This window comes from Jaculus jaculus, chromosome 1, assembly GCF_020740685.1.
Source record: "Jaculus jaculus isolate mJacJac1 chromosome 1, mJacJac1.mat.Y.cur, whole genome shotgun sequence".
Taxonomy (NCBI): Eukaryota; Metazoa; Chordata; class Mammalia; order Rodentia; family Dipodidae; genus Jaculus; species Jaculus jaculus.
Genome location: NC_059102.1, coordinates 225,850,738 through 225,873,344, shown reverse-complemented (window position 1 = coordinate 225,873,344; position 22,607 = coordinate 225,850,738).

The window sequence follows — 22,607 nt, the reverse complement described above, 5'->3', positions numbered from 1 at the left end:
AGCTGACCAGAGCATGCTACACAGATTCCATATGCAGGGGTGCAAGGGGCACTAGCCAGGGAGAAGCTGCCCCCCATATTGGTCAGGGCTGCTAGAAGCAGGAAGGATTTTGCACTCAGGCGCCTGTCAAGTTGCTTCCTTAAGTGTTGTGGGGGTTTTTGTTTGTTTTGTTTTTTGTTTGTTTGTTTGTTGTTGTTGTTATTGTTGCTGGGGTTTTTTTGTTTTGTTTTGAGGTAGTCTCTCTCTAGCCCAGGCTGACCAGGAATTCACTACGGCATCTCAGGCTGGTCTCAAACTCACAGCAATCCCCCTACCTCTGTGCTGGGATTAAAGGTGAGCACCACCCCAGTTTTGTAAAAGGGGGTGAGGAGGTTTGTAGGAGTGGAGATGCAGCCGTGAGGAGATGGCAGGAAGCTGTCGCTCAGGAAGATAAACCGCCAGGCTGTCATCCAGCTCCTCAGGAGGCCGGAGCAGTTCAAGCTCAAGGCCTGCCTGGGCAATTTGGTGAGATCCTCTCTGCCTTAAAATGAACAAGCAAAAAGGAAGGCTGTGGGGGTTGGGAGGTGACCAGCAGTTACAGAAGCTTGCTTGCAAAGCCTTCCAGCCTGGGTTTGGTTGCCCGGTACCCATGTAAAGCCAGATGTAAAGTGTGATGCATCTGTATAGCATTCATTTGCAGTGGAAAGAAGCCCTAGTGCATATACATAGAAAGAAAGAGAGGGGGGGGGGAGAGAGAGAAAGAAAGAAGAGAGGGAGAGAGAGGAGGGGAGGGAGGAAGGAAGGAAGGGAAGAAGGAAGGAAGGAAGGAAAAGAGGGAGGAAGAAAAGAAGGGAGGGAGGAAAAGAGGAAGGAGGAAAGGAAGAACGAAAGGGAATCTACTGGAGAGATGGCTTAGCAATTAAGGCACCTTCCTACAAAGCCAAAGGACTCAGGTTTGATTCCCCAGGACCCACATAAGCCAGATGTACAAAGTAGTGCATGCACCTGGAGTTCATTTGCAGTGGCTGGCGGCCCTGGCACACCCATTCTCTCTCTCTCTCTCTCTCTCTCTCTCTCTCTCTTAAATAAATAAATAAAACAGTGGAAAAAAGAATGGAAGGCTGGAGATATAGCTCTGTGGTAGCATGCTTGCCTTGCATGTGTGAGGCCCTGGCTCATGTCCCCAGTACAGAGGAGGAGGGAGGGGAAGAGACCACTTGCAGGTGACAATGCCATCCCTCCCATCCCTTACCCACCTGCTCACCACCCCTTCAGCAGACTCTGGAAAAATGAACGTGTGTCTGTGACCATGAGAGGGACAGGCATTGTGCTGAGTCATTTATGCAAAGAATCCATGTTGGCCACCCCAGCGCAGCAGTCAGGGGGTGCCCGCTGAGCCGTGCACCTGTCCTCAGTGTGCCCAGCTGGGAGCCACAAAGGCTGAAGGAACCAGGAAGAAGGTTTAGAAACTTCTACAGCAACTCAATGTGCTTTGTCTTTTGTGGATACAGCAGGGCTTATGTGCCTATATCTTCGTTATTTTATTTTTCTAGTAATTGATTTTCACTGTGTTTTATAGAGGCATCGGGGGTGGGGCATGGATGAGACCTTTTCTCTGCTTCAAAGAGAACTTCCAGTTACTCTCATGAGACAGTTCCAAATATGTCTGCTCCAAAGAAGCACTTTCAGAGCAGTGATGACTTCTCGGCCAGTGCAAGAACCAAAGGCAAGCTCAGCATGGCGGTGTGCGCCTTTAATCCCAGCAGAGTAGAAGGACCAAGATGGATTCGAACAGCCTGGGACTACGGAGCAAGTTCCAGGTCATCCGGGGCCAGAGTGAAACGCTACCTCAGAAAACCAGAAGAAAAAAAAAAAAGAAGGAGAGGCAGCAACCATGACTTTCCTCCATACAGTGAAAGCAGTGCTTTTTGTCAACACGAAGGACAACGTCGTGGCTGGTAAAGATGAGAGCATGTCCCCTCTGACATGTTCAAGTGAGGAACCCGTGGGCTTACTTGAGTTCTGAGCAAACACCCTTCACGACATCGCCAAGATCACAAACCTGGGTGTCGTCTACATGGATGTAGAAGTGGCCAAGTGGCCAGTGGCACTGAGTGTCCACTGAGCTCACCTTGTGCCAGGGAGCCTCAGCTCAGGTCCTTCTCTCTAGCCTCTGTGAGAAGCCTGACTTTGAGCTCAGCTCTGGGGCAGGCCAGCAGGCTTTCCCTGAGGTCCTGAACCCACAACCCTCTTCCCAGGCCAGGCGAACTTTACCCAGAAGTACAGCCAACATGCAGCTCTCCTGACCCAACACAGGAGGGTCCACACTACAGTCCCTGGGTCTTTGGGGGCTCTGAGCCCCTGATGTGGACCCAGCTGGTGCACACTTAGCTCTGAGGCCTTGCCAGTGGATTCCCGATTTCATTTTCCCAATTTCGGCACCAGCTGTACCCAAGGAAGGCCTCACACAGGCGGTGTTGGGCCAGCCTTGGGAAAGTCAGTGGCATTTAAACAAGCAGAAGGAAGCAGAAGAATGGGGGAAGGGCAGGTGGGGGGGGGGCATACTGGGGTGGTGGACCCTGGAGAGAAGCCTCACTTGGCTACAAATAGATTGGCAATCATACAGTACTCCTGTCTTACTCTACCTGCCTTGTGACCAGCAGACATCACTAACTCATTGCAGTACTCTGTTGTAATGAACCCAGAGGCAGTTTCATAATCCCTGAGAACATGGCTGCTTTGCGGCAGAATGTTCCAGAAGCACCACCACCAGCCAGCAGCAACTGCCCATGAAAGCCATCTCTCCATGATGGTGAGTGGAGGAAAGGGCTAAGATTCACACAGGGCAAGGGGACAGCAAGTGCCCCAGGCTGTGGTAGAAGCTGAGAAGAGCCCTTTTCTCCAAGCTTGTATGAGAGGTCACAAAGTGCCAGGGGTCTGCTCATTGAGGGTCTGCAGAAAACAGAGTAAGTGACAAGATCTGAGTGGTGGATCCAAGTTGACGCTGCCCCCAGAACCCTGGAGACCCAGTCATCTCTAGAAGGGACAAAGAACATCAAGGAGGATGTAGGAACTATCTCTTGTGCTGGACACAAGATGTGGAAGCCTTAGTGTTTCCGGTGGAGAGAATGGAAGCTGTGAGGTGGACCTCTCTGCCTATCAGAGTTTCTTAACTATCCAATTCCCAGAGCAACTCGGGTTACTTTCCTGGGGTCTCACTCTGCAGCCCCCTGATAAAGCTGGTCTGTCTGAAAGTCCCTCTATTCCCAGCAAAAGCATGAGAGGTGATGGAGTTGACTGAGGTAAAGCCCCTGGGTCTCTGAGCACAGTTCTGAGCCAGCCAGCCGCAGGGTCCACAGACCTAAGGGGCCTACAAAGGAGCAGCGGGCTCCAGCCTTCCCACTTTGCTTAAACCCACAAGGGGCAGCAAGTAAATAGACTCAGGCTCGGATGGTGCCTCAGCCATCTCTCATCTGTGTGACTTCAGGAGGCTCGCTCAGCTTCTCTGGGTGTCTGCTGTGTCCTTTATTTAAAAAAAAAATATTTTGTGTATTTTTATTTATTTATTTGAGAGTGACAGAGAGAGAAAGAAGCAGTTAGAGAGAGAGAGAGAATGGGCACGCCAGGGTCTCCAGCCACTACAAACGAACTCCAGACGCGTGCGCCCCGTTGTGCATCTGGGGAACTGAGCCTCGAACCTGGGTCCTTAGGCTTCACAGGCAAGCGCTTAAGTGCTAAGCCATCTCTCCAGCCCAGCTGTGTCCTTTTGTAGAGGGAGATGAGGAAGAGGCCTCATGGAGGGGAGTGTTGGGGAAGCTGAAGATGGAGCCTTCAGCAAAGGTTGGCTAGTCTGAGCTCCATCACTATCCAGTTCCAGGTTCCTGGCCTCGCCAATCTGCGATCAGCTGCTCCGGGGCGGGCTGGTTGGTTATAGGGGTCCATCCGGGTCCCCAGCCTGTTGTCAGCTGAGGTCAGCAAGGGCTGGAGTAGGAGGCAGGGGTCCAGCTGGGCTTGTCCCTGGGGTGCCACTCTCTGGGACCTACATTGTCTTCTGTGACTGTGACTAGGTGACAGTGGGCCTGCGTGGTAGGCCTGGAGGTGTCACTAGGCCCCCAAGACCCTGAGTCTCAGTGAGTATCAGCAAACAGCTTGTAGGGGAGGCTCGTGCAGGTAAGCCAAGGGGTTTGCAAGCTGCCGGCCTTCTGCAAACTTCCCTTCCTCTTGGCCACTATGCAGATGGACAGCTCACAAGCTCTCTCTGCCTAACGCTGACCGTGCTTCAAGGTGAGCCCTGTACCTATGGGGCTGGCCCATTCTGTTTTGCTTAATAAGACTCACGTTCCCTTCTTGCTGTGTCTACCAGGAAGTTAAGAGCTGAGGTGTGAGCTCAGTGCCTTACTATTATTATTATTATTTTCTAATCTCACTTACTGGCAACTTTATTCCAGAATCCCCAACTGAGACACTCACACCACCCAGAGAAGGAAGCTCCTCCCAAGGGCTCATGGGATGGCTCACTCTGTTCAGGCACTTAGAAGTGTGTGTGTGTGTGTGTGTGTGTGTGTGTGTGTGTGTGGTGTGTGTGTGTGTCCTCTAAGAGTATTTTTTCTGTTTTTTTAAAATATGTGTGTCCACACAGGTGTGTGCATGTGTAAGGCATGTAGGTGTGCATATGCATGTATGTGTGTGCATGTGTGTGCATGCATGTGAATGTGTGTGTGCATGTATGGGTATGTGCATGTAAGTGTGCATGCGCATGTATGTGGAGGTCCAAGGACAACTTTGGTGTCACCCTCAGGTGTGTCATTCACCTTTTAAATATTTTTTAAATTCATTTGTCTAGTGAGTGTATGTATAGATGAATCCACCATGTCTTCTGCTACTGCAAACAAATGCCAGACACATGTATCACATTGCATCTGACTTTGTGTGGCAACTGGGAAATTGAACCTAGACCATCAGGCTTTGCAAGCAAGTACCTTCAGCAGCTGAGCCATCTCCTCAGCTCTTCCTGTTTTGAGAGTCTTTCATTGGCCTGGAGTTTGTCACGTAGACTAGACTAGTCAGCCAGTGAGCCCCCGGGCACACCCTGTCTCTGCTTCCCCAGCACTGGGATTTCAGGCACACCACTGTGGGTACTGGGGATCAAACTCAAATCCTCATGCTTATACGGCAAGTACTTTACGCACCGAGCCATCTCTCCAGAACTCTATGAGTCTCTGAAGCATTTTGAGTAAGTAAGTCACTGGTAACCACGAAAATGAACTCATTCTTTAAATGACGCCAGATTCTGGGAGCACCATTCACCCATTCACTGTTTCCTCCACAGTGACCAGGAACCCACTGATGCCTCATAAAGCCGTTGTCAGTTTGAACTGTTATCTTGATGTCTCTGAGCCAGTGTGATGGGTCCACTGAGGTAAGAGGATCACCATGAGTTTAAAGCTCGAGCTACAGAGTGAGTTCTAGGTCAGCTTGAGCTAGGTGAGACCGTGCCTCAGAAAAAAAATATTGATGTCCATCAAGACTCAAATCAGCAGGATGCCTTTCTGTTAAACCTTCTCTAGTTGAGATGTAAAATGAGAGAGAGAGGATGGAAGAAGGAGCGAGCAGAAGCTAAACATTGCATGTGCGCTCCGGGAAGGTTCTCTGCATCGTTCTGTCCATTCCCTGACCTTAAGACAGGGAAACTGAGGTCCCAAGGACCCAGTGAGTAGTGAGTGACAGAGCCACTACCAGAGCCAACAGCTCTTGGACCCCAGCCCGACAGTGTGAGCTGACGCTCAGGAGACCCCAAATCCCCGTGTCCACACCCTCTTCTTTTTTATATTTATTTAATTATGAGAGAGAAGGAGAGAGAGAGAGAGAGAGGGAAGGGAAAGGGAGGGGGGAGGGAAGGGAAGGGGAGGGGAGGGGAGGGGAGGCGAGGGGAGGGGAGGGGAAGGGAAGGGGGAAGGGAAGGGAAGGGAAGGGAAGGGAAGGGAAGGGAAGGGAAGGGAAGGGAAGGGAAGGGAAGGGAAGGGAAGGGAAGGGAAGGGAAGGGAAGGGAAGGGAAGGGAAGGGAAGGGAAGGGAAGGGAAGGGAAGGAAAGGGGCACACCAGGGTCTCCAGCTACTGCAAATGAATTCCAGACACATGCGCCACCTTGTGCATCTGGCTTATGTGGGTCCTAGGGACTTAAACCTGGGTCCTTTGGCTTTGCAGGCAAGCGTCTTAAAGCACTAAGCCATCTCTCCAGCCCTCCACACCCTCTTCTCTCCATCAGTGCAGGCTGCAGAGAAGCCGCTTCTCCAGGACAGCCCTAGCGTCATCCTCTCCAAGCCTGGTGACGAAGCCCTCGTTTCATTGCTCTCTGCCGCTCTCACTGGCTGTGTAAAATTAGCTCAGCCATGAGTTTCAGGAACAAAGACTGTCACCTCCTCCGGTGGCAAGAAAAAGAAAGGGACTTTCCTCCCTCCTTGCCAGCCAGGGCTGGCCTGGGCGGGCCACATCGCTCACTGGGGGGCAGGCAGGGTCCTTGGGTCTTTACCCATGCCCTCTCCTTTAACCGTGTCACACATGTGCCATGTCCTTATTGCTTTTGCTGCACTAATCTCTGGACCTTGTATTGAGGAGTGACCTAGGACAAAAATCACACAGGTTCTAAGCGCATGACCAGGCCACGTCACTGTCCTCACACTGAGGTGAGTAGAGGCATCACAGGACCGGGCAGCAGCAACCTCAGTGTCCCTGAGTGCCCTGCCTGTCACCTGGACCCCAGCCGCTGGGAGTGACCCATCCCAGCCTCCAGCCCAGCAGCCCAAACTCTGCCAAGGAAGCCACAGTGTGGCTCACAGACACCCGGCTTGTCACATCAAGTGTTCTTCTCAGGAATCCTTCCTGTTTAAACCCGTGGATACAGACTACCCATCACTCCGCTCATCCACAAGTTGCCACAATGTGTCCAGGCAGGTGACAGGAAATTACCTTCTTTGTAGATTAAAAGGAAGGAAAACGCAAACGTGTGGCTCTGTTGGTGAAGCACTTGCCCAGGAAGTGTGAGGGCCTGAACTTGACACCTAGAACCCCTGTAAAAAATGTCCAGGTGTGGGTGCACGGCTGCCTTTGATCCCTGCACTGGGGGAATGGAGACAGACAACCATTCTAGCCTAATTGGCATGTTTCAGGCCAATGGGAGACCTTGTTTCCAAAAAGAGAAAGGACAATATCTAAGGTACAACACCAGAGGTTACCTTCTAGTGCGTATGCGCACACACACACACGGAGATAGATAGATGAATGATAGATAGATACCACTAACCCTTGCCCACATCTGCTATTCCTGCTGAGTTCACGGAATGGGAGGGGCTTCTCCCCCTACCCCTTTGGCATTATAACTTTGTTTTATTTTTTTAAATTTATTTGCAAGCAGAAAGAGATAGAAGAGAGATAGACAGAGAGAATGGGTGTGCCCTGGCCTCCAGCCGCTACCGATGGACTCCAGATGCATGCACCACCTTGTGCATCTGGCTCTATGTGAGTGTTGGGGAATCCAACTCAGGTGGTTAGGCTCTGCAAGCAAGCACCTTAACTGCTGAGCCATCTCCCCAGCCCATCATTTTGACTTGAAACACACATTTCTATCCGTGACCCATCCCTGGCCTACTGTGAGAGTAGAGTGTCCTCACTGCAGCCGCCTCCTCCTGATTGTGGTCCCCCCTCACACTCCTTGATGTAACTAACAGTGTGGGACATTCCCCTCCTCTGAGCTCCCAATAGGCCCCAAATAACAGTTTCTTGAGAAGAAGCACAACTGTGGACTCATTTCTGTGTTCTTAGGAGGCCATATTCTTAAAACTCACCACCCTATATGCTCCCTGAACCTCACCAGAGGCCCCCAAGGCAGGAGCAGGCCGGGTCTCCTGGGAAGGGTGGGAAGAAAGGAGAGGGAGATACCACAGGTGGCCAGCAGGGGGCACTGCTGCTATTCGCATCCCAAAGCGGGGTGCAGGAGTGTACAAGGGCCTCTGGAGGCTGCTATTCCAGAGGGCGCTGTGCCTCTGGGTTGAGGGACATCACCTGAAGCTGTAGGGCCTGGACAGGCCACTAGTGGTGGTGGTGGTAGTGAGTTGTAGAGGTGACAAGCGTGAGCAGGGCAGGAAGGGAGCCTTCCATCCACTCCAATATCCTCAAGATTACCAGATGTTCCTGCAATCGTTGGCCAACAGGAAAGGGAAGCCAGAGGTAGAGAAGAGCCCTGGGGCCACCCCAACATCTGGCTAAGGGTCACCTCGAGCACTCAGGCTTACGGCCATCACCCTTTGTCTGAAATTTGCTCCATCTTTCCGACCTCACCCTGATTGACATCTGGACTCTGAGATGAACTGTAAGGGTCAGAAAGAAAATGAAAGTGAAAAAGAAAGTTAAATACTTGCAACAGAGGCCATGGCCAGCTGCCCCTGGACCAGCTAGTTGTCCCTTTGTTCAACGTGATAAGCAATACCAGCACTTAACTCAGAGGTTGGACCCTCTTTCCTCCACTTTTCCCAGAACATCAACTCAGCAGCTGCTGGGCACCTCTGTGTCCCGGGCAGAGTGTCAGCTGGGGGACGGAGCACTACAAAGCGAGAGCCTGGCACCGTGGGTCACACTCACCCCCATACACAGGCTTGGTGGCACTGAAGTCCACAGTGTGCCCAGCTTCGATTTCTTTGGACAGCTCTCATTTAGTGCTGTTCCACTCACAAAGCAAGCCCATCATACCATTAGAACTGGACTGGACATGGCCCTGTCTGCTTCATATCCCAACAGCCCCAGGAGATGTGAAATACCTGTGTGGAGGCCCTACTGCTTCACCCTGAAAGCACCTTGTCTTTATCCAGTGAATGTTGGGCTGGGGCTAAAGCACAGGGACAAGGCCAAGTGTGGCCTCCCAGCTTCCATTGATGAGGAACCCCATTCCACAGAGGAGGAGAGGGGCCCCCGAGGCTCAGAAACTCTCTCAGACAGTTGTAGGAGGGCCTGCTTCTAGAACAAAACACACATTGCACGCACAAAGCCACAGCCGCTCCCAGATAACTGGGCACCCGGGGGTGCAAGAAGGTTCTAGAAATAACTATGTCTGTCATCATCCTCCAAGATGGCTTCTGAGAAGCTGGTAAGCTGAGACTTTGTGGCGCCTCAAAACTGGGAGCTGGACAGCGCTCTCAAGGAGTCTGGAGTTTTATGAGCTCTGTATCTGGTGATAAATGTTAGGGTTTCCTTTTCACTTTCTTTTTCCTGATTTTTTTTTCTCCTTTCCCCTCTAAATTTGTATTTTTCAAATTCATCCTAGGTTGTGTTTAAAACTCCAAGGAATGTTACATCATGGTGATAGAGCAACAAAATGATGATTTTTCCCTAACCTGTAAGGCAACGCAAAGACAAGTTTCTTGAACAATTCAAGAGGACAGTCAGGATATGCATCCGTCCCATATTCGGTGTTTTTCCTACAGAAACGTCCCTTCAGTTCAGGTCAAGATGAAGGCAGCCAGGACCCTGGGGACCCTGCTGCTTCTGACGCGGGTGAGGGAACGGACCAGAGTGGCTCAGCACAGTTCTCCAGGTCTACTCCACACAGGACCAGCTCCACAGGGGACAGGAAAGGCAGGGAGGTCAGGACCCGGAGAGCCTGGGCAGCCAGCCTGTCCTAGCCACAGTGGGACAAGAACTCCCTCTTCTTTGCTCGAAAACTGGGGAAGTCATGAGCTGCCTACATCCAGCCAGGCTGGGGACGCCGTGAAGCAGCTGGAGCCAAACTCCTTCACGTGCAGAACCAAGGCTTTGTGTGGGCTCTGCCAGTCACATTCCTGCTGAGGGAAGAGCAGGCAGCTCTGGAGAGGGACGGGAGAAGCCCCTCGTCAGCCACCAGGACACTCACTTCCTCTTTCCAGGCCTCAACTTCCCCCTTGTGACCAAGACAATGATCACAGCAGCACTCGTTATCTGCTCGTTATCTGCAGTTGTCTGCACTCCTTTTCTCCCAACAAGAGGTCTCTACAGGTAGGGATATTGAGGCAGGGGCCGAGGGCAAGCAGAGGTACACTTTGGCTCGAGACCCTGACTCTGTCACCCAGGCCCCGAGATGTAGAGCAGCTCTGTCCCGGAGGCTAGGACAGCAGGCTGCCCCCAGCACTGGCCTTTGCTCTGCGGACCATCAGACACGACACGTATCCAAGGACATTCCACAGGGGGGCCACAATGCTGTGTTGAAGACCATGATGTCTATGGAAGAGTCTGTGCTTAAATTTCTGCAGAGGAATTCTGGGAAAGCTAACCCCTCCCTCTCTTAGTAAAAAAATAAGCTGGTGAAGGGCCCAGGGGGATAGCTGAGTGAGTAAAGTACTCACTGCCAGCCTGGGTGCCTGAGTTCAGATTCCCACAGGAAGCCAGACTCTGTAGTGGGCATCTGTAATCACCCCGGTACCCCTAGGGAGAGGAAGGAGGCAGAGATAGGAGAATTTCCCAAACGTTTGTAGGCAAGCTAGCTTGGCAAATGCAGGGGTGGATAATGACAAATCCTGTCTCCACCAAGGTGGAAAGTGACCAGCACCTGAAGCCGTCGTCTGACCTCCACGTGCACGCCCTGGCATATATGCCCAGAGACGGGGGGGGGGGGGCAAGGGTGCTGACGTGAGCAAGGCTCAGGACCCACAGGCCAGCTCCAGCCTCAGATCTGAACGAGGGAGACTCAATGTCTTCATCTGTAGAACATGACGCATGCGTGCCACACCTGGTTGGGCAGGGATCAGGACTCCTGTACCCCGCCTTCTGTAAAGTGACAGTCACGGCTGCCTAGAGGTTGTGCAGAGCAAAAGACGCCGTGCCATGTTGGCGTCCACAGCTTCCGCTCCTGCATCACCACTGGAAAGACTACGGCATAAGGGGCCCCGGGGTCCAGAGAGGAGTTAGAATGGGCTGGAAGGTGAGCCCACATCGGGGACCAGTAAGAGCAGACATGCAAAGCCTGGCACACCTATCCTACCAGAAACAAGATAACATACCTCACTCACCCAGCATCCGTGTGACCACTGCTGGATGGACTCCAGACATAGGACAAAGGCCCAGGGAAGCAAGGACACAGAGACAGACACTATGCTGGGGACAGGCCATGTTCCCACCTCCACAGCCCACACCCCCAGCACAGCTCCACGCTGCAGGTGGAAAACTAAAACAGGAGCCCCAGAAAGCCATCTGCGAGTCAGCCCCATGCGGTACACAGAGCCCCCCGCCCCCCAGCCCTTCCAGAGATCAGAGGTCCATGAGGAGAGGGTTCAGGGTGGCCATCTCCTATAGATCCCAGAACCTTGCTGTCAGCCCTGCTTGGTTTGCCACACCTGATGACCTCTGAGCTAAGGGCCTTAGTGGTGCAACCCGGGCACTGCCTGCCCAGAACCCAGCAGCCAAGGGCCACAGAACTACACAGACAGTGGATGGAGGCCTCCAGTCTGCGTGAGCAGCTCTTAACCGCATGTCTGCAGCTTCCCGCCCGTGGATCACCCTGTGAGTCTTCATCCTTTAGCCCATCAGCCAAGAGCCTCCCCAGCCTGGGGAGGAGAATGGCTAAAGGAATCAGAAAACCCAAGGGACCAACGGCTGAGGAAGGAAACTTGGGCAGGGAGGCATGCAGACACCTTGCCGAATAGTCCGTACCATCCTCCATCTTTGCCTGGTGCTGTGTGACTTTCAGCAGTTGACTCTAGCTCTTTAGACCTCAGCCTCTGCCTCTGAACAAGGAGGCTGAAAGGAATTGTCCTCTCCACAAGGTCACGGGTATCACGTTCTTAGAACAGGGCTTGGCGTACTGCAAGCCCCATCAATGTTTTTCTTTTCTTTTTCTTTTTCTTTTTTGTATTTTTCAAGGTAGGGTCTCACACTGGCCCAGGCTGACCTGGAATTCACTGTGGAGTCTCAGGGTGGCCTCGAACTCACGGCGATCCTCCTACCTCTGTCTCCTGAGTGCTGGGATTGAAGGCGTGCGCCACCATGCCCGGCCTCCCATCAATTACTTTTATCCTCATACCACCTGTCCCTTCCAGAGTCAACCTATGGTCTGAGCTACAGCCTAGATGAGGACGTCTCTTGGGATAAAAGGCCACTCAGTGATCAGCTGGGCCCCCAGTTCCTAAGTAGAGGAGGTGTGGGAGCCCCCAGCAGTCAGTACAGGACCATACCAGCCACTGCCTCTCCTTGTCAGCCAAGTGGGACCCACACAGCAGCGAGGACCACACAGAGCTCTCTTGCTCAATGCCAGGACCATGCTGGTCTCAACGGTCAGGACCCACTGCCACAGCACAGGGCCTCGTCGCCTGGCCTCTGCCGGCCACAGACTTTTAATATTTTAGAGAAGTTGCCTCCTACCCACTTCCTCTCCCTCAGATTCTTCCTGTTACTGGCGGGTGCCACACGAGGTTCTGGTCCCCAGTGTCCCTATCTTCTCAGGGGGCTGTGTGGCGACACAGATGCCAAGGCACCCGATGACCCTGACCCACCAACACAGCTCATGAGGCACCCCGTGTCCCTCACTCAGGTGGGGCAATCGGGAGACCTGGCTTATGTCACACCTTCCTTTGTCTTGCCTCCAACTTCTGTCCCCTCTGCCATTTTCTATGTGAAAAGTTGGACCCCACTGGCTGGTGAGCCAAACAGTCCCAAATGCACAGTCCTTCCACGCTTTGTGGGCATGTGTCACCACTGCTGGACTCGAGGGACAGGCAATGAGTTGGCCGGTTCGAGCCCCCGCTGACAGCTTTCTCTGTGGTCGTCGCCTGCTTGCGCCAGGACCACTTCCTCACCCCCGTTCTGAACTCAAAACGAGCTGAGCAACAGACTTCACATGGCATGTTCCCATTTGAGCTCTGTCCTAGGATCCCCTCATGGAAGATGAAGCCAAGGACATCTGAGGAGAGGCAGCCAAGGGTGGATCATGGACTTGGGCTCAGTCCACTGTGTCTAGGTGTGGCTCAAACCCTGGGAAGTGCAGGACTGACTGACCATGACGTCACCGCGAGTCCATCCCTAGTTGAGAGCAGTGTTGAGCGCAGAGCAGGAGCTCGCGGTGGGAGGTCCCTCTTCTCCACCCTCCTAAGCTGCGCTTGCCTCCTGCTCCTAGAGGCTTGGAGAAAACACAAGTGTCCTCTCCTGGTTTGGATGGCCACGTGGGGCTTGCTGGTCTAAAATCCAGGTGTGGAGAGGTTTATTCCCTCTGGGGCCCCAGGGCAGGGCTGCTGCCAGCCTTCCCGGGTTTCTGGAGCCCCTGTCATGCCGTGGCTCTGTGTGAACCCTCCCTCCACCTCGCATGGCATCCTTCAGTCTCTCTCTGGCTCTAGATCCCCATCGCAGCGTCGTTTGTAACTCTGGCCGCCTGCCCCCTGTGATCACACAGGGCCACCAGGATAACCCAAGACAATTTTCCCCATCAAGGCCCTTCACTGGGCAGCGTCTGTCAAATTCCTTCCCTGCTGTCAGACGTTGTACTCCGATTCTAAACAGAGTGAGGACATCTTTTCGGTGGTGGGGAGCGTTATTCTGCTAAACACAATAAAGCCGGGACACTGTCTTCTCCTGTGTCTCCTTCCCCTTCTCTAAAAGGTGGGTGGTTGCGGTGATGATGGTGGTGAGTGGGGTGATGGTGGCGATGGTGGTGATGGTGGTGTCTTCATAGTTGTACCGATGCTGTTGCTGGTGATGAGAGTGCCACGGTGGTGGTGACGGTGAGGATGGTGGTGATGCTTGTGTTGGTGGTAGTATTGCTGGAGGTGATAAGTGTGATTGTAACAAGGTTATCCCATACCCATCCTGGTGTTTGTTTTTGCTTTTGAAAAAGATACATTTTCTAATGTGTTTATTTTTATTTATTTGAGAGCAACAGACAGAGAAAGAGATAATGAAAGAGAGGGAGAGGGAGAGAGAGAGAGAGAATGGGAGCACCAGGGCCTCCAGCCATTGCAAACGAACTCCATACGCGTGCGCCCCCTTGTGCATCTGGCTAACGTGGGTCCTGGGGTCCTTAGGCTTCACAGGCAAGCGCTTAACCGCTAAGCCCTCTCTCCAGCCCTTTGTTTTTGTTTTTTGCATTGGTAGTTTTATATGGCTAAGCCAGGCACATAGTAAATGCCACATGTGTTAATCCACATATATACACATATATACGTATGGGAAGGGTCTTTCTGCTATAGGGGGATTTCTGCTCATGGCTTTTAGCCATTTGCTGAGTAACCAACTTGATACACACCATGGTGCTCCTTTGCGGCCTGCAGTGAGACCCACCACTCTCACCACGCCTTTAATGACCTCAATATGCCCCCGGGCAGTTTGCATGTGGGTGACGTACACAGCAGGGTCTCTTAGCTCTCACTGAAAACAGACAGGGCGGGGGGAGGGGGGAGGAGTAGGTTAGCCCCCCTCTCAGCACGGGCGCTCCCCTCTCAGCCTTCCGGCTCCTTGCACACCCAAATCCCTTTCACTCCAGGGCCTTCACAGCAAATGGGCCCTCTTTCTGGGATGCTGGCCCTGTTGCCTGCACTTCCCTGACCTTTCCAGGGGTCTCTACCCAAGCTCTGTCTCTAGGGTGCTCCTCAGGGAAGACTTCTCATCCGCAGCTAACCCATGCTCTTTCCTTCTCTCCCTCTCCGGTTGCCACTCCCTCACTGGTGCGGTTACTGAGTGTGGCTCTTCTCCTCCAGCACACAGCATGTATATATCTACCCATCTAGTACCAGCCCCATGCCCAGCAGCCAGTGAGGTCTTGAGGCACATTGGTGGCAAGGCCAGTGTGCCCTGCTGAGTTCTGCACACGTGGACAAAAACCAAACACACAGTCATTTCAGACAGTATGGTGCATGCTGGATGGCGCTAGCCCTCGTGAGGAAGCCAATAAACAGCTGCCAGTCCCACTCAGCAGCCTCCAGCCACCCCTACCCTCCCCAGGGCTGTGCAAGTACAGAGCAGCCAGCATGCCACCCCGTTCAAACCCAGGTGCCCAATGGCTTTGCCATCTTTGCCATGGAAAGATCTACAAGATGCTGTGGCACAAGGGTCTGAACCGTGCAGCGTTCGACGTACAGCAGTCCCCTGAAATTCACTCGTGCAGAATTCCATTGTTCGGCTCGGCTGGCCACGTTCTGGGAGTGGCCAGCAGGTGGCTCATCAGTTACAGAACAATTCTGTCCTTACAGAAAGCTCTAGAACAGAGCCAGGCGTGGTGGCGCATGCCTTTACTCCCAGCACTTGGGAGGCAGAGGTAGGAGAATCGTCATGAGTTCAAGGCCACCCTGAGACCACATAGTGAATTCCAGGTCAGCCTGGGCTAGAGTGAGAGACCCTACCTCAAAAAAACTAAAATAAAGGGCTGGAGAGATGGCTTAGCTGTTAAGCGCTTGCCTGTGAAGCCCAAGGACCCCAGTTCAAGGTTCGATTCCCCAGGACCCACATTAGCCAGATGCACAAGGGGCCGCACGCGACTGGAGTTCGTTTGCAGTGGCTGGAAGCCCTGGCGCACCCATTCGCTCTCTGTCTCTATCTGCTTCTCTCTCTCTCTCTCTCTCTATCTCTCTCTCTCTCTCTGTCACTCTCAAATAAATAAATAAAAATGAACCAAAAAACAAACTGAAATAAAAATAAGTAAACAAAAAAGAAAGCTCTAGAACAATTCTGTCCTTACAGAAGGCTCTCGTCCATGGCCCTGCTCCAGGTCAGACCCTGGGACTGAGACGTGGCTCGTGACTTCCCAGCTTCAGACATGTTTCTTCTTCCTCCTGTGTCCCAGCTGCCCAGCGCTAAAACAAGAACTCGTGAGAGGCCGCCGGCCAGTCCTGAGACAAGGTCGGCCACTGTGCATTGCTGCACGTCTGACAACGGGGGCCGGCAATCACCTCATTGTTGATGGACGTTGATCCTGTGAGCAGAGTAAGAGGCAGAGTAAAGATCCGAGAGGTTGCGCTTGGCCTGGGTCTCTGGCCTCCGCGCAGCCTGCCGTTCCCTTGGCTACCAGGTGCAATCTTAGCTACTTCCGCTCTCTCGGTGCCAAGTAATGTGCCGGGACATCAGGTCAGCAAAATGACCTGGGTGTGGTTACAGCCCAGGAAGGAGTGAGCGTACTAAGCCTCGAGCTCGCACAGAGATCAGGATCCTGCAGCCACAGCCCAGCTTTTCCTGGCGTGCTTGGCAGAGTGGCCCTGAGCAGGGAGTGACCGCAGGACAGAGGGAGGGTACAGGCAGGATGGAAGATCAGGGGCCTGGGACTCTAGGACACATTTGAGAGGTCCAAGAGAGTGACCATCTCAGGGGGTCTCTCCAGCCAGCCTGGCCCCAGAGTCTCTGCTGAGTGACAAATCATGGTTGTGTCTATTTTGACTCAGCCCTCATCTTTCCCACAGCGGAGAGAGCCGTGGCAATTGAGGACGTGGCAGGTGGGCTTCTTTTTTTCCCCCTTCTTTATCAAAAAGCAAAATGTTTCTGTTAGAGTCTGGCTGGAAAAAGGTGGCCTATGGGACCAGGGGCAAGGGGGTGTGTGGCAAAGGATCCCCAAGAATGAGCATGGTTTCTTGCTACTAAGGTTAGAACACAGGGCAGGTCCCCAGGATCTCCCTAGGGTGGCACTCAGAGATATGTGTTGTGACATCTCAGAGTGGGCAGGGCACACACTCAGGGGTCAGGCTGGGTTGCTCATGTGATCCCTGAGAACTCTCGCCCAGGCTCAAACATTCCCACAAACTGTCACTGAGTATTTTAGGTAACACCACATTTCTTTAACTGTAGTGCTCTTTAAAGTGTGTGTGTGTGTGTGTGTGTGCGTGTGTGTGTGTGCGTGTGTGTGTGCGTTTCAGTTTTACCCTTTTGCAAAATAACTGTTTTTATCCAGATGCAGAATTTCTCTCTGTGTCTCTCTCTTTCTCTCTCTCTTAGTCTCAGTTCCAAGAATAGAAACTGTCTTCCCATCACCTCTTCTATAACCAGAAAATGGCACTGGCAAAAGCGGTCTTTCAGACAAGGACCCCTGCTGCCCCGCAGGCAAGGGCCCCAAACTAGGGGCTCTGCCAAAGCAGGCGGCTCTTGGGTCCATGTCACTGGAGGAAACCTAGCACTGAAGAACTAAGGACTCCTCAGGATGTGAAACCCAGTGGGGGGCAGAGTCCAGGATAACACATTTAGCGAGATCCCATCATTATAAACTCAACATGTGCACACACACACACACACACACACACACACACACACACGCATGCATGCATACACATGCACAGAGGCGTAGGTAAAGAAGGCTTTGAAATCATTGCCATCCATTGACTTGGAAGTCTGAGACAGTCAAAGCTTCCACTTTTTTCTCTACTGCTAACATGCTTTTGTGATGCACAGACACTTGTGTATTTTTCACACATGTGTGCATTTTTTTGAGGCAAGCCCAACAGACTGTCTTTTTTTAATGTAAGAGAGGAGAGAAAGAGAGAGAATTGTTGTGCCAGGGCCTCCAGCCACTGTAACCGAACTCCAGACGCATGTGCCACCTTGTGTGTACACGCGGCCTTGTGTACTTGTGTCAACTTGTGTATCTGGCTTATGTGGGGTCTGAAGAGTCGAACATGAGTCCTTAGGCTTCACAGGCAAGCGCCTCAGCTGCTAAGCTATCTCTCTAGCCCTCGTGTGTGCATTTTTTTTTTTTTTTTTTTTTTTTTTTTTTGGTTTTCGAGGTAGGGTCTCACTCTAGCCCAGGCTGACCTGGAATTCACTATGGAGTCTCAGGGTGGCCTCGAACTCATGGCAACCCTCCTACCTCTGCCTCCCGAGTGCTGGGATTAAAGGCGTGCGCCACCACGCCCGGCTCGTGTGTGCATTTTAAAGACAATAAAAAGAATCTATGATTGAACATGCACTACACAGAAATACTAAGGTGCATGCTGAAATGTCATGTAAAACTGAGAAGTGGCAGGAAGAGGGACCATTCCTGCTGAGTTGAAGGTTACCCTGTGGCAAGCACAGGCATGTGCCCCCTTGGCATGTCCACAGCTCCTCAATGCGCTGCTGTCAGGCTCTGTCTGGGACAGCAGCGAAGTCTCACGTCTGCTCAGCAAGTGCTCCCGCTTGAGCTCCACTCCCGCACCAACGTGGCTTCTCACAGAGGAGGAAGGGATCTGAGATCCTCATCACGACACTTGTCCAACGTCATCAGCATTACTTGGAGGTAGTAAGGGTTTAAAAGCAGGAGCCCCTGGTCCAAGGGCTCATCAGAAGGATGAGGCATGGGCCGAGGCCGGTGGGAGGGTGGAGACCCTCCGTATGAATAGTCACGTGCAGCCAGCGTGGAGCAGAAGAGACAGCGGGGCGGGGAGACGTGTGTGCTGAGGAGCAGTGGGGTTCAGGAGAAGACATGGGAAAGTGGGGACGCCTATGTAGATGACTCGGTGGTACAGATGATATAGGGACGCCAAACAAGACCTGGAGAGAGTGGCAAGCCTGGGTTTACATCAGGGTGGAAAGGTCACATTCAGAAAAGGTTTCGTTTTGATTAATTCATTTTCATCCGTAAAGTACAAAGAACAGTAGCATGTTCACCTCTGGAACAGTGGCCATGAGACTCTCAGCTTTGCTTTTGGAGTGTGTGTGTGTGTGTGTGTGTGTGTGTGTGTGTGTGTGTGTGTGATGCAAGCATGTATGTGTGTGGGAGAACACACGCCACAGCGCACGTGTGGAGGTCTGAGGACTACCTCAGGGTGCTTGTTCTCTCCTTCTGCCTGGGTGGCTATGTGTGAACCAGTCCCAGAAGCTTCCAGAGTCTCCTGGTTCTACCATTGCCTAAGCATGTTGGAATCCGGATGTGTGTGCCGTTTTGTGTCAGGCTTTAGCTAGGGAATTCAACTAAGGTCATTAGGCTTGCAAATAAGTGCTCTGAACCACTGAATTGTCTCCCCAGCCCCTGTTGTTTCATTTTATTTTTATTTATTTGCAAGCAGAGAGAGAGGGAGATAGCGAGGAGACAGAGGGAGAATGGGCGTGCCAGGGCCTCTAGCCACTGCAAATGAACGCCAGACACATGCACCCCCTTGAGCATCTGGCTTAAGTGGGTACTGGGGAATCAAACCTGGGTCCTTGGCTTCACAAGCAAGCACTTTAACCACTAAGCCATCTCTCCAGCCCCCTATTTTATTTTTTATTATCTTTTTATTTTTTGGTCTTTTGAGGTAGGATTTCACTCTAGCTCCGGCTGACCTGGAATTCACTCTGTAGTCTCAGGGTGGCCTCGAACTCGTGGTGATCCTCCTACCTCTGCCTCCCGAGTGCTGGGATTAAAGGCGTGCGCCACCACTCCCAGCTCTATTTTATTTTATTTTAATATTTTTTATTTATTTATTTGAGAGTGACAGACACAGAGAGAAAGACAGATAGAGGGAGAGAGAGAGAAAGGGCGCGCCAGGGCTTCCAGCCTCTGCAAACAAAATCCAGACGCGTGCGCCCCCTTGTGCATCTGGCTAACGTGGGACCTGGGGAACCGAGCCTCGAACCGGGGTCCTTAGGCTTCACAGGCAAGCGCTTAATCGCTAAGCCATCTCTCCAGCCCTCTATTTTATTTTTTAATGATACGGTTCCATGTTGTCAACCCACCTTGTTGTAGATCTCTTTGCCATTCAAAGGCTTGCTTAACACTGGAACATCAGAGAGACACTTGAGAAGCATCTCTTGGACCCTCAGTACCTGGAGACAGGCCAGAGAGATTGGAATACCAGAGGCCACACTGAGGGGCCATCGTGCCTATGGCTGCCGGAAGAACAGAGTGACACAAATCATTGGGAATGCCACACAGATAGGCAGAGTCTGACTTACCGGAGTAAGTTCAGGAAGCAGACAGCATCGGTAAGGATCCTTGGATTTTTTGGCAGCCTCTTCTTTGAAGATGCACTGTAGCGATGTGAGGATTGTGGGAACATAACGGTGTGGCTGGCAAGAGACTATTTCACTGAGTTTTCAGGGCTAACGGCTCAAGCAGGCATGTGAACTGCTACAGGAGGTTGCACAGAGAACCAAGCCTTCAAGCAACCACCACCTGCATGCTGCTCTGTGTAGAGCAAGGGGCTCCTTTTTCTTTTCACAAAAGACATAGCAGGGCTGGAGAGATGGTTCAGTGGTTAAGGCACTTGCCTACAATGCCTAATGACCCAGGTTCGATTCCCCAGTACCCATATAAAGCCAAATGCACAAAGTGGCACATGCATCAGGAGTTCATTTGCAGCATCTGCTGGAGGGCCTGGCACACCTATTCTGTCTGTCTATCTCTCTCTGTTGCAAATAAATAATAAGAATATTTTTAAAGCCAGCAGTTAGCTTGCAGAGCCTTCAGCTCGCAGGTGTGCATACATCCAGATAGGCCCCAGATAATTCCTTTTCTATTTCACAGGGCCGTACTCCCACGGGCAGGTAATGACCCTTGCCTGGAAGGGCTATGATCCCTCACAGCATACTTTTATATGAGGTCAGAGGAGGGGAGGAACCCCAAGGCATGGGCCAATAAAGGAAAAGAAAGTCAATCAAAGTAGTCCATGCCTGTCATTCCAGCAGTTGGGAGGTAAAGGCAGGAGGATCAGGAGTTCAAGGCCAGCCACAGCTACATAGTGTGCCTGAGATGAACCTGGGCTACACGAGACCCTGTCTCAAACAGAAAGGAAGGAAGGAATCGTTTGACATGATACTTCATGCTTGTAATCCTAGCACTTTAGAGGCTGAGACAGAAGGATTGTCATAAGTTCCAAGTCAGCTTTCCCTACAGTGTGAGGCCCTGTCCCAAAAACAAAACAAAAGGGCTGGAGGGATGGCTTAGTGGTTAAGGCATTTGCCTGCAAAGCCAAAGGACCCAGGTTCAATTCTCCAGGGCCCACATTAGCCAGATGCACAAGGGGACACATGCGCCTGGAGTTTGTTTGAAGTGGCTGGAGGCCCTGGCACGACCATTCTCTCTCTTTCTCCCTCTTTCTTTTCCAAATGAAAAGAAAGCTCTTGCAAGCTGGGGAGACCACTGAGAGGTTAAAGGCGCTTGTTTACAAGCCTTTCTAGCCCAAGTTCGATGCTCTAGTACCCACATAAGGCCAGACATTAGAAGGTTCTTCATGGGTTTAGTGTGTGGCCCTGTGAGCAGGCTGAGTCCTTCACAAACACTGACAGGGACCACCAAACATGTCCCCATGATACCATGCCACGCCTTCAGCCTCTGCGTAGCCCATAGCAGGTGACCACGTGTGAGGCACGTGGTGGCCTCCAGTACACTTTTCAACATTCCTGCACCTATCCCTGAATCCTCACAGCAGGAACTGGGGTGTCCTCACAGACACGGCCCTGAAGGAGGGGCTGTAGTGACCGAGGCCACAGCAAAGGGCTGGCATTGAAGCCTCTGCAAACAGAGGGTGACAGTGACGGAGGGTGGTATTGAAAGGGCAAAGGCACCCTAAGAGGGCTTTAAGAAGCAGGCAAGGGAGCAGGGATAGCTCAGCCGCACCTCCATCCCCATTCTGCCCCAGGGCATGGCTTAGTCTGCATTCATTGCTCTCATGGGCAAGTCCAGGCCTGTCATGTGCCAAAACTAAAGCCAAGGGAGGACATTCTAGAACTAAGCCCGCAAGGAGCTTCCAGAGTGCCTTGGCTCACAATCTCATCTCCAAGTAGCAGTAAAACCCTGGTCATTATGGGACACCATGTGTCCAGCCTCCCCTGTGCTGTCCGGCTCATATGTCCCCACTGTTAACCCTGGGAAGGAGGCGGGGCCCAGGTCTGCCCCATGTCACACAAGGAGAATGGCATTCCATGAGGAAGACACAGGAGAGCTCACAGATGGGACATGGGGACAAGGAAGGACGCTTGTATCTGGAGGACCAGGAGGTCAGATTAGAGCAAGACGTCCCCATAGCTAAACAGAGCTCACTCCACATGAAAGGACCTGGGTCAGAAAGAGCTGTAGACATCATGTTATTCTGAAGAAGAAAGTCAGGGAAAGCCAAGGTCAGCTTCTGGCACACTGTGAGTCCAGGATCCAATGTCACAGGCAAAACTAATGCAGACGGCAGCCAACAAAAGCTGTGCCAGGCAGCAGAGACGTGCGTGCACTTAAGAGAGCAAAATTAGCCACAGCTGTCCCAACAGCCAGCAGCGCAAGGCCTCTCCCCACGGTGCGGCAGGCTCCCCTGCCCTGAGAGGAGTCCAGATGTCACTTTGAATGAGATCTGCTGTTGTCCAGCCTTATTCTTTAGTACCAAGAGGTGGCATCAGGGGTGGCTCTCAGCAAATGGAAGGTGAAGGTGCCATGGTAACATCTGTACTTTGTGCTCATGTCAACCTCAGAAACCATTGTGTGTGTGTGTTACATGCATGTGTTTATATGTGTGCAGGTGCATGTGTGAGGTGTATATGCACGATTGTGTGTGTGTGTGTACATCAGATGTCAATGTTACATGTCTTCCTCAATCACTCTCCACCTTGTTTTTTTAATTTAATTTTTATTGACAACTTCCATAAATAAAGACAATAAACCATGGTTATTCCCTCCCCTCCTACATAACTCTTCCCAACTCCACTCTCCATGATATCCCCTCCCTCTTTCAATCAGTCTCTTTTGTTTTGATGTCATGGTCTTT